This window comes from Cricetulus griseus, assembly GCF_003668045.3.
Source record: "Cricetulus griseus strain 17A/GY chromosome 1 unlocalized genomic scaffold, alternate assembly CriGri-PICRH-1.0 chr1_1, whole genome shotgun sequence".
NCBI lineage: Eukaryota > Metazoa > Chordata > Mammalia > Rodentia > Cricetidae > Cricetulus > Cricetulus griseus.
The window spans coordinates 215,376,415-215,388,706 of record NW_023276807.1 but is presented as its reverse complement, the minus strand read 5'-3'; the positions used below and the strand labels follow the sequence as shown (position 1 = coordinate 215,388,706).

At 44.5% G+C, this 12,292-nt stretch overlaps 1 long non-coding RNA gene across 1 annotated transcript; it reads left to right on the top strand.

Annotated features, from left to right (window-relative positions):
- The first annotated feature begins 3,097 nt into the window (after window positions 1-3,097).
- LOC103159569 lies at window positions 3,098-7,925 on the top strand. Its single transcript, XR_003480147.2, has 3 exons — window positions 3,098-3,230; window positions 3,987-4,053; window positions 5,629-7,925. It is a non-coding gene; the product is annotated as an uncharacterized LOC103159569 (long non-coding RNA).
- The last annotated feature ends 4,367 nt before the right edge of the window (window positions 7,926-12,292 follow it).

Sequence of the window (12,292 nt, the reverse complement as noted above, 5' to 3'; positions counted from 1 at the left end):
TTTTAAAATAGTGTATTATGGGTCAAACCAGCAAGGAGCCCACATATCTTGACCAACTGGAGAGTTATTTGCCCGTTCCAAGGAGGGGTCATGAATGGATATAATTAGCTCATGATCCGCCATCAACCCAGTCCTTATCGTCTAAGGGAAGAAGTTCCTATCTCAATACTGCAGCAGGGGGTCTAGTAACTGAAATGCCATGTGTCATACACAGTATGAAGACATTCGACAGGAATGAGTCACTGCCCATCCTATGCAGGACAAAAAGGACAGTGTGAGGTTTCAAAATGCTATTCAGGCCACCATGCAATTTAAGATGTATGAGTTGTTTATCTCTGGAATTTTTCATTTAACATTTTAGAGGTTAAGATAGTTCTTTTCCATCCCATCCTAAATGCCAAGGTGTTGACTGCCATTGTTTTTGCCTTCACTTGTTCCCACAAGGAACTCACTTTGCTGATCGGGTTTTGTCTGTTTTAGTCTCCCTCTGAGGTGTTTAGAAAGCAATATAAAGGCATTAACATGTGACTCCCTTTGGTGTTATGTTCAACTCTTTGAAAAGAAGGTTTATTTTTGAATAACAATGTCAGAGTTGGGTATAATGTGACATGCCTGTAATCAAGCCCTTGGGAGGCAGAAGCAGAAGAACGAAGGCCAGTCTTGGCTACATGGGATGCTGTCTCAAAAAATAAAAGCAAGAACAAAAATATGCCAATGCAAAATTCCTCAAAATAAAATGGTGCATCATAATTGCTCTTGAACAAGTGTTTTTGAATGTATAATTTAGTTAAATATGAATAATTTGTAATGCATGAGTTCCTAATCACATAATTCTGAGAAACATGGGTAATTTTATAATCGCTAATTTAATTTTCTATAGTATTTGCTATTTTGTTATTGTCCTGTCTTTCCAGGAACAGCTGTTGCCACCATCTCCACACACTCACTCACTCAGTACATCAGAGTGTACGTGAATCTCACCATATGTGCATCTTCTAATGTGGTCCTCCCAGGCTCTGTGAAGCAGGTGCTATAGGCTCACGTGTGCACCTTCTAATGTGGTCCTCCCAAGCTCTGTGTGAAGCAGGTGCTATAGGCTCACATGTGCATCTTCTAATGTGGTCCTCCCAGGCTCTGTGTGAAGCAGGTGCTATAGGCTCACGTGTGCACCTTCTAATGTGGTCCTCCCAAGCTCTGTGTGAAGCAGGTGCTATAGGCTCACGTGTGCACCTTCTAATGTGGTCCTCCCAGGCTCTGTGTGAAGCAGGTGCTATAGGCTCACATGTGCATCTTCTAATGTGGTCCTCCCAGGCTCTCTCTGAAGCAGGTGCTCTAAGCTCATGTGTGCATCTTCTAATGTGGTCCTCCCAGGCTCTGTGAAGCAGGTGCTATAGGCTCATATGTGCATCTTCTAATGTGGTCCTCCCAGGCTCCCAGGCTCTGTGAAGCAGGTGCTATTTGAAATGTAGGACAGAAAAGAAATGTATATGAGACACATGGCAGAAGCCCAGGCTGAGATTGGAAACTGCCTTCAGGCTAGCAGATGGCTCAGCTGGTTAAGGGGCTCACTGCCAAGCCAAACCCAGTGACCTGGGTGATACCACAAGGAGCCACATGTTGGAAAGAGAGCACAGATTTCTACACAGGGTTCTCTGAATTCTACATGTCTGGCATGGTACGTACGTACGTACCCACAAACCTATAACCTACTACCCTCTTACATGGCATGGTACACAAACACACACACCTACAGCTCCCCCTGCCCCCAATTAAATAAAAAAAAATTAAAGCAAATTTAAAAAAAGAAAAACTGTAGTAATATTGTTTTCAAACAAACAAACCTTGTCCTCCTTTGAGTTTTCTTAGAAGTCTGACTCTGTAGTTCACCACCCAGGTAACCTTGAATCCATTACTTAGCCTCTGTGCCTGTCTTCCCGTCTTCGGGATGGAAACAATAGCTATATCCCAGGGTCCTCAGAAGGCTAAAGGAAATGAGCGCACTGCACACAGTGCCAGAGAAGGCACTTCTTCAGGCTTCCTGTGGCCATATCTACATGAGGATGTCCATCCTGATTCTGGATATTGAGTTTCCTTTCCTACCATACTGGCAGCAGTGGTCTGGGGTCTTCTACCACACACATGGAGCAGCATCCATTACATCAGGCTCTTATCTCTGTGCGGCTCAGAAGATGCTCAGCCTCTCAGCTTCATCATCAGATAAAAGATAGCAGTGACTTCATTCCCACTTCAGTCTTCCCACAAAAAAAAAAAAAAAAAATCTGGTAAGATAGAATGCTAACACACTTCAAAGCTCCTGTTATATAATTCAAAGGGAGTTTAGAAGCTTGCTTTATTTATCTTAAATTATTCATAGCATAAGACTTTAAAATATTTAAACTCCTATACCGTCAAAGGAAAATGCTGATGGAGTGTTTTCTATGGAGAAAAGAAAGGCACTAGGGATGCTGGGGCTAGAGCAGACTACGGCAGACAGAACACCATGCAGGCTTCAAAGGGATGCTCCTGCACGCTCCACTTTCTGGACTAAGGAATGTTTCCCTTTGGGCATCAAGGTTTTGCCAAATGGGATTAATTTTTTTAAATGTTGCTCCCAAGGAGGAGCCTTTGACAAAACATGCAAAGAAGTGAAGAAGTGGAAATGTCCTTCCTTCCATTGCTAATGAAACCGCTCATTAGCGGAACACCAGGGTGCTACTAGCTAGACACTCGTGCAGCTGGCACTCATTCTGAGGAGGATGATTCATTACCATGGTTACTGATGCTGGAAATATTACCTTCTGCAATCAGCACACACACAGATCCTTTAAGAGAATGTAAAAATTAGAGCACTGTAAACAATTCGTGAAAATTGTCATCTGGCCCGGGCTGAGCTTACACCATGCTACCTTCAGGGCATAAAAGCTGAGGGGGTAGTGGCTGGAACCAGTGAATCTTCCAGAGGCAAGACAGAAACAGGGAGTGAGCTATGGGTCCCACCCCCGCCCCTCCCCCACCAGTGTGTGTGTGTGTGTGTGTGTGTGTGTGTGTATAAGCTTGTGATAAGGAAGCTGGTGGAGTGACATCTGCCTGCCTGATTGGTGTTTTATGAGCGAATTCTGTCTTGCCAAATGCACAGTCACTGCACAGTCAGCTTTGCAAACAGTCTTGGGAAACGACTGCACATGATGGTGAAATACCACGAAAGTCCAATGTGGTTCCTTGGAAACAAGGTAGGGTAAGGTTGGAGAAACCCACAGGAACAGTTGGCCTGAAAAAGGGAAAGCATATCGACCCCAGACGCTCTTTGGGAGCCAGTACGGGACTAACCCAGCCCCCTGATCATGGATGCCATCGGGGAGGCCCCTGCACTCCTGGGAGCCTCCGGAGGTGGACTGGCGTTTTGCCCTGGTGTGTGGGGGGGACTTCGAGAGCCCATCCCACTTGAAGGGATGCGCTCTGTCTCTGAACACATGGGGAGGGACCCAGGCCCAGCACAGGAAGATTTGGTGGACTTGGTGGAGCCCCGGTTGGGGCCCTACCCTGCCTGGGGAGTGGTGGGTGGATGGGGTGGGGGGTAGGTTGGAGGTGGGGGAGAAGGAATGGGGGTAAGGGGAGGGAGAGGGAGAGGGAGAGGGGAATTACATGTGAAACAAGCCTGTTCCCTAACTTGAATTAATAATAATAAAAAGAGAGAGAAAAAAAAAAGAACTTCAGGAAAGAACCCGAAGGTGCCGCACGGTTGGAATGCTTGCCTGATAGTGGATTTGATCCCCAGTACACACAGAATACACAGTAAAAATGACTGGATCCCTAGGACCACAGAAAAAGTAAACCGATTTTTAAACAACACAACAGAGGGAAGAAGGAAAGGGAAGGGAAGGAAGGGTCAGGGACTGGAAGGAGTAGGGATGATGCAACGGAGATGGGGAGGGAGGGAAAGAAACTAGTTTTAAAGAAGAGTTAAGTGCATGCAATTTTGATTTCAGCTTCTCCGGATTACTTGCCAACTCTGGGAACAGGAAGGCAGAGACAATCCATCTCTGAGAAATCTTTGTGAGTGATACTTTCTGATCTATTGCAGGAACGCTAGCACCTTTGGGCACTCCTTGCTATTGAGGAACCTGCCTGACTCCATTTTTGATGGCAGGAGCCATTATGCTGTATTGTTAAAAATAAGTTTCTATTTATTGAGCTGCTGTTTCCTGGAACCTGACATTCCCCAACCCATGACCTTGACTTGTTTTTGAGAATACCCTTACATTCCCTGACCTTCCCTGAACCCTTTCTAATCACATGGTGACATGATGTTTCTTGAGATTTTTTTCTGTATTTCCATATTGCCCCCATTGTCTTTCTTCTGTAAAATCACTCATGATTTTGCTATTTAAAGGGGGCCCAAGAAATGGATTCCATGGTGCTCTCTTTAGCCTGACTTAGGAGGCAGTCTGTGGCCAGTTCTTGGGTGCAATCCAATTAAAAAAATGAAGCTTACTTCAAATTTGACTCAAACTGTGGTAATGGTCTTATTCTCATTGCTGTGATTAACATTTTCTGGAGGCCCCAGTGAGATTCAGATCACTCACTCAAATTCTAAACCCAGACTGTCCTGACTACCTTCGAAGATGAACAGTGATATGGAGGTGTAAGTCAAATAAACCCTTTCCTCCATAATGGCTTTTTGGTCATGGCTTTTCATCACAGCAAAAGAAACCCTAACTAAAACAATCACTAAGTCAGTGGTCCAAACAAGAGCACAGCAGATGATATCTCCTCTAATTACAATACAGTGCTTTTGTGCCTTGCAGCAAGTTCATAAGGCCAAAAAGAATGCTCTAGATCTCACACTCACCACCACCACCATCAATATCACCACTTCCATCATCATCATGATGGTGATTATCATCATTACGTTAAGACAAGGCCTCGTATTATGGTGAATAACTAATATGTAGCCTGTAGTGGTCAGGATATCTTTAATAAGTAAACGCCAGCCAACAGGAAACCAGAGTGAGCCGAAGCAGCAGAGACAAGAGAGGTACCATGTGCGTCCCCTATCTCTTTAAACCTTTACCACATCACCCTGACATCACCTTGACCATACCTTGACCACACCCCGACCTCCTCCCTTGGGAGGCATAGTTACAGTGTCTCCCTACAGCCTCAGGCTATAGCCTAGGGTCACCTGGAACCCATGAAATTACCCTCAATGGCCTCAAACATGTAGCAATCCTCCCTCCTCAGATCCTGAATCCTGAGATGACAGATGTGGGGTACCACATCTGACTACTGTGACTAATCACATAATATTTGAAGAATAGCAGTTTATCAGTGCTTTATTAGGTACCAGGATGAGGTCAAATAGAGCCAGCTTGATAAAAATACATACCTCTTCATATCAATATCCACATAGCAACACCATAAAGATATAATCTACAAGGATTTGTTTATAGTTGTCATTGGAGCCTAAGCATGTAGGAAAATGCTAGTATACGTTCTGGTATCCACAGTTTACACACACACACACACACACACACACACACACACACACACACACACGCGCGCGCGAATCAACATGCAGACTCTCGATTACAAATTGTTGCTGATTAATCTTTGATTCTCCCTTTTCAGAGTACACAGTGACCAGTCTCTTGGAAGGCTCTTGCAACGTGTCATACTTCTCAGTGGCACATAGAGAGTGTGCACCAGATTCTTGCTCTTCGCTCTTCAACTTGACTCCTGCCTAGTGGCTCATGGTCTCTGCCTTGTGTGGGGGATGGATGTCACTTTCTGTTTCCACCCCAGAACTGGAGTCTCCAAGCCCAGACTGGAGCCAGCCTTTGATTCTTCTTTATATATTTTGAACTTTAGTAGCTGAGAATGATGGCACCCCTCTGGGCCCTTCTTTTTGAACATGATACTCTACCATGAACTTTTGAAGGTTGGCACTGAAATACAAATGGCTTCTAATTTATGAGGTCCAACCTACATTGCTTAGTATGTTGGTGGGAAAAAATACTTATTCAGTCACGGTCAGACAGATTTTTAAAAATGACATCCTTATTTATTTTGTGTCTGGGAAAGCACATGCATTTCATGGCACACCTGTGGAGGTCAGAGGCAGCCTTCTGGGATTCAGTTCTCTCCTTGCACCATGTGGGTCCCAGGGATTGAACTCAGGCCATGCAGTTTGGCAGCAAGCACATTTACCCAAACTAGATTTCTGTATTTGGAATTTTGGATGTGGTCCTTTTCTTTAACAGTCTGATCCTGTCTTGATGTCAGGCGGTGGCAGCAGAAGCAGTCAGCTCCCAGCCAGCCCCACATTTACAAGTACACAGCCACTGTTCTCTGTGTTGCTGAGATCAGTAGGATGCTCCACAGGCTTTGAAAAAACTCAATGCAATTTTGACTTGTGATACTTTCAACCTGCAGTGGGTTTGCAGGACACAGACCCCACCGCAAGTCTTCTTACAGAAGTTTTCTTACAGAAAGAGCTTCTCACTGCACTTATTCAGCTGCAGGCCCAAGCACAGCAACAGAGCCAAGGACAAGATACATGGACTCAGTAGCTCCCAAGCAGATTTCACCTGAAGCTATAGATACAGTAGCAGTCATATGCCTTGCTTTTTTCTTTTCTGGAGAATTCCATGCCCTCCTGAGAACAGGCCTTAGCCAATGATGTGTCTGCTCAGACACCAGAGGGATCCAGAGGAGCCACACAAAGCCCAGGCATATACAGGAGCTCATTTTCCCAGGGTCTGGCTTTGGAAGGGTGGGGAGACTTTAGAGATCCTTATTGCTCCCCTCCATGTGACATCCCCTTATTCAGTGGAGATCCTGAGGACAGAGAGGCTTTCCAGGCTGGCTTTTCTTCCTTACTTGGAACTAAGATATAGGGAGTAGAAGAAGCATTTGCTTGTCACCCATTCCAAGTGTGAGCTCCCCTCTGCTGCTAACTGCTTTTTGAGTTGTGGGAAACATGTGTCACCTTTCTGAGCTTTGGTTCCTGGCAGAGGAAATCATCTACCCAGCATGAAGAGGAGGAAGTAAGTCACTGAGATAGACATTAAAAGTTACAAACAGCCTGCCTTTCATGGACACCCTACTTCCTGGCCAGCCACCTAGAGGTGAGGAGTCCTGCCACATACTCTCACCACCACAACTTCCCCGTCCTTGTGGACCACACACTCTAGGTCTGTGAGGCTGAGTGTCCTTCCTCTCTCTAGCTCCTTCTTGTTGGGAATTCAGTCACAGTGATGAGATAAGTATCTGACGCCAGGTGATGATGGGCCATTAATATTTTACTCAAGGCTTCATGGGGAGTCAGTAGGGAGGACTTACAGCCCCCAACACTCAGAAGAAGCCACGGACTCCCTCATTAGACACCTTAGTTCTTCCAGGGTTTTCTTCACCGTGATCAACCTCATGTCTTCTGCAATTTCCCTTGCAATAGAAAACTTAAAGATCTCACTGAATGCCCCAAGAAACCCAGTCCCTGCCCTCTGCTTCGTGGCCTGCAGAAACACGGGCTGAGCATGCACAGTCAACTTGGAACTGAAGACTTTCAGTTTGTTCTGACTACATCTCTCTGGTACTTTGCTCATAGATGAAGAACAAAAACAAGATAACTCCTGTGTAAGAAGTAAAAAGTCCCTCCCATTTCTAGATCTCTAAGGCCTGACTTGTCTAGTCCCCTATATATGCTATTCCTGGTCTGAAACGGATGGATGGTGTTTCTAGCCCATCATGTATTGGAGGAAGTTTAACAAGAATATTGAAGTGTGGGGTCAGCAGCTTCCATCTGCCATAGGAAGTGAATCAGAGCATGTAGCCTTGGTATCCTCTGAGCAGTCAAACAAGAGGCCTGGCTTCCTGGAAGAATAAGACCCTCCACCACAGACTCCATTCCCACCAAAAGAGAGAGGAGAGAGAGAGAGAGAGAGAGAGAGAGAGAGAGAGAGAGAGAGAGAGAGAGAGAGAGAGAGAATTTCTGTCCTGTCCCGTCCCGCAGCCATTTAGTCCCAAATAAACACACACAGAGTTATGTTAATTATAAACTATTTGGCTAATGGCTAGGCTTCTTACTTACTAGCTCTCTCTTAATTATTAACCCATTTCTATTAAACTATGTATTGCCACGAGGCTGTGGCTTACCCATAATGCTCCAGCATGTTACTCCTTCAGCAGCTACATGGTGTCTCCCAGGCGACTCTCTCTGCGTTTCTCTTCCCAGCCATCTCCTAGCCAGGTAGCCCCACCTATACTTCCTGCCTGGCTACATTCTGCCTTTCTATTGGTTGAAACAGCTTTATTCATCAACCAATAAGAGAAACATATATTCACAGTATACAGAAGGACAGCCTGCATTGAGTGCGTGTGTGTGTGTGTGTGTGTGTGTGTGTGTGTGTGTGTGTGTGTGTGTTTTATCTGTTTAGCTGCACTCTGTTCTCACCTGGATGCCTGGGCACATACTGTTCATCTCAGTGTGGTGGTAAAAGATAGACTCAAGCTTCATCCATCAATGCTGTCAGTCTGCATCTTGGATAACAGCTAGTTACTTACTCTATCTGGGCCTCAGTTTCAGCATCTGTAAAGCATGCTCTGGTGTTTTAATGAGAATGGCCCCCATGGGCTCATATACTCAAATGCTTGGTCTCTAGTTAGTGGAGTTGTTTGGAAAGAATTAGGTGTGGCCCTGTTGGAGGAGGCGTGCCACTAGGGGTGGTGTTTTAGGTTTCAAAAGCCCAAGCCAGGCCTAGCCTAGCTCTTTCTGTGCCTCCTGCTTATGGATCAGAGTGTAAGCTCTTCTCAGCTACTGCTCTAGTACCGTGCCTGCCACCATTCTTCTCACCATGATGGCCATGGACTTACCCACTGAAACAGTAAGCAATCCCCCAATTAAATGCTTTCTTTTATAAGTTGCTTTGGTCATGGTGTCTCTTCACAGGGATAGAAAACTGGTTGACACAATGTGTGTTTCCTTCTTCAGCAGATTGTGGTTCAGACCCAGAACCTGACAAAGCAGAGCGATGACCTCCTCCTGGTTGGTCTTAATCCGCTGAGTGATTGGCTGCATTACGAGGACAATCGAAGAAGGCTACACACATTCCTCAGAAGCCAGATCCTCTGCCACTTGAATCCAAATCCCTCTTTCCTGCTGGGACCACAAAACTATCATTGCTTTTCTCAGATGAGAGGAAATTAGCCAGTGGTCATCAACTGGGATGATTTTGCCAAGCTGCCAACCCCCATGGGAGACTTGGGGATACCTACGGACATTTTTTAGCTTTATAGCTGGGTTGGGGTGCTAATTGACAGAGGCCAAGGACGCTGCTGAACATCCCACAGTGACCTGGACAGACCACCACAGCAAGGGATACTCACTTCAAAATGATGACAGGGCTGAGGTTGAAAGCCCTGCATTAAACCTAGTGGGTCTTTGGGTTTTTGTCTACATCTTGAATGTATTTGCTCATGGATAAGTAGTATATTTTTATTAAAAGGATAAAGTTGTCAAGAGGCAGCCATTTGTACACTCAAGGACAAATTCTCTGGGGAAAAAAATACCAGTTTGTTATTGAGTAAGCGCTGAGATGATTTTATTTGTTAGTGGTTGTCTGTCTGACTGTCTGTGGTGCTGGGAAAGGAACCCAGGGTCTTGGGGACACTAGAAAAGCACCTTGCATGGAGCTGCATGGCTAGCCCTGGATTTTCTTTCTTTCTTTTCTTTTCTTTTCTTTTCTTTTTCTTCTTCTGGACAGGATTCTCTGTGTAGCTTCTACTCCACTCCTCAAGTGCTGAGATTACAGATGTGTCCTACTGCACTTAAAGGTCCCCTCATGTTTCAAATCTTACAATGTGATTTGGGCAGTAAAGACAAACTAGTACATCCGGCTGGGAGTGTAAAGCAACAGGCCAGTTCCTGCAGGCCCAGTGACCGCCAGTCTCTGCCCACAGGCTGGGCCATCTGTCCAGACCCAGTGCACTTTGAAAATTCGTGAGATGAAATCATACCAAGAGTGATCAGCATTGGGAGGATAAGAAAATCCATCCATCTGAAAATAATTTAAGTCAGGTTTTTAAAGTCATTTAGTTTTTACTTCAGTGTTCAATAAGCCAGAAAATGGCAGCAGCGATAGCCATGAATAGTGCTAGATCAGTCAAGAGAAATTTCTAGTTAACTCATTTTTTTTTCTTGAGTCTTTTTTTTTTTTTTGCAAGAATCTATTTTACCCTGTCAAGTCATTAAATATTGTCAAACCAATTTGTATGTAAACATAGCCCAGGTAGAACATCAGAGCATGGGAGAAAAACACTTAAAATACCTTCTACGTTGTAGGACATGTAGCTTTCCCAACGGCCGAAAGAAAAAATGACGTTTATAATGAAGTGAAGTTGTGACTAAAATGAAGTGGGAAAAGGCTCTGACAGAGCACAAAAGGTTCATTGGCACAAGACACTTAAAAGTCCTGTTCATTCAAAGCCATTGAGAGACTTAGATCCCAAAATACTACTCAAGAGCTAGTCACTCCCCACAAGTCTTAGCCGAGCATGTGGGATACAATAAGCGCTGTTAGTCACTGTCAGCAGTGGGGATAATTTGCATATGATTTACATACAATCTTTCAGCAGGCAGATTAAGGCATTCACTAGTCTAATCTTTTCTCTAAAAGGGGATCCATTGACAAGTGGATTGTTTTCATTGTGTTAGACTTACATCGCTTTTTGCCCCTCCTCTAACCACTGGATATTAGCAAGCTCACAGATTGTCCTTTTGATCTATATATTAATATTCTGATCAGGGAAAGGAGGCATGGAAATATTTGCTCTTGATCACTGAACTTTGCAGTGGTCAGAGAAGAGAGGGCTGAGTTTGGTTCGTCCCTGGACAATGCCAAAGTTAAGACACTATAAGGCACAGTATTTATGAAACATGCCCTGACATGAATTAGTGTCAGTGTAGAATTCCCTAATGGACACAATTGATTTGACGAGCTTACCTTGCCCCATATATTCTTGCTATAATCATCTACTTATGTACTTCTTGATTCATTTATTCTGCTTCCCACAAATGATTCTGGGAGGCACTCATGCACATCCAATATATTAGCTGCCAGACGAGTACTTTTAGGGGCAGTCTCTTGTGCTTGAAGGGAGTGGGAAAGAAAAATGGCTGCCTCTTTAGCTGACTGGTAATGTGCCTGCAAAGTTGTGTTTGTTTCAAATAAGACCTCCAGAAAAGCTGTAGTGAGAGAGCTGTTAGCAGCATGGATATGGCTGTATGTTTCCACCATGTTGGGATTTATTGAATGTCAATAAATCACGCTACATTGATTTTTTTTCAGCTTTCACTCACCATGTCTTCATTATTCCCTTGGAGCTTGTAGCCATTGACAAACACAAGTTCTTTTAACCCAGTTGCTAATATCAACTATAATCACATTGAATTTCACACAATTCATAGGTGTGGAACAGTTAAGGACGGGTTAAAGTGGTTTCACAATTCAAAGGGATTGATACATAATATACTCTGCACTGGACTGTGACTAAAGTCCCAGCATAGATTGGATGCATCTTGCTCACACAGGTGAGCCTCAAAATCAAGCACAAAGAAGGAACTGGAATGTGGTGCATATGGAGTACTCAATTGGGGAAGACGTTTATACAGAAGCACCCTCAGGCCCAACTCAGCGAGACTTAGCAATATAATTATAAGACATGCTAGCACACACACATGAACATATATACTTACCTGTTTGTGATGGCTGATCTTGGTTGTCAGCTGGACCACATCTAAAATCAACTAAAACCCAAGCCTCTGGCACACCTGTCAGGGATTTCCTTCATTGGATCATTTGAGGTGGAAAGCCTCATGCCTCTAGTGTCAGCCCACATAAAAGGTCATGGAAGAAGGAAACTTTTGCCTGCTTGCCCTCTCTCTCACTGGAAAGTTTATCAATGGTGCTGCTGAGGCATCCCTTTACTGGTGTTAGAGCCTACTTCTTCAGGGTTCCAACATTGCCTGAAGACCAGCTGAGACCTCCGGCCTGTGGACTGAACAACTACTGGATCCTTGGCCATTTGACTGGGAGGCCCACATTGTTGTACTAGCCAGACTATAGTCTGTAAGCCACTCTAACAAATCCCTTTTAAAATATGTTCGTTCTGTCGGTTGTATTCCTCTAGAGGACCCTGACTAATACAATGGGTGGAAGGGAAGGACGCATGACTTCAGGATAAGGTATCCCTGGAGTGGAGTAAAGATAGGAATGTGGTGACCATGACATGGTCT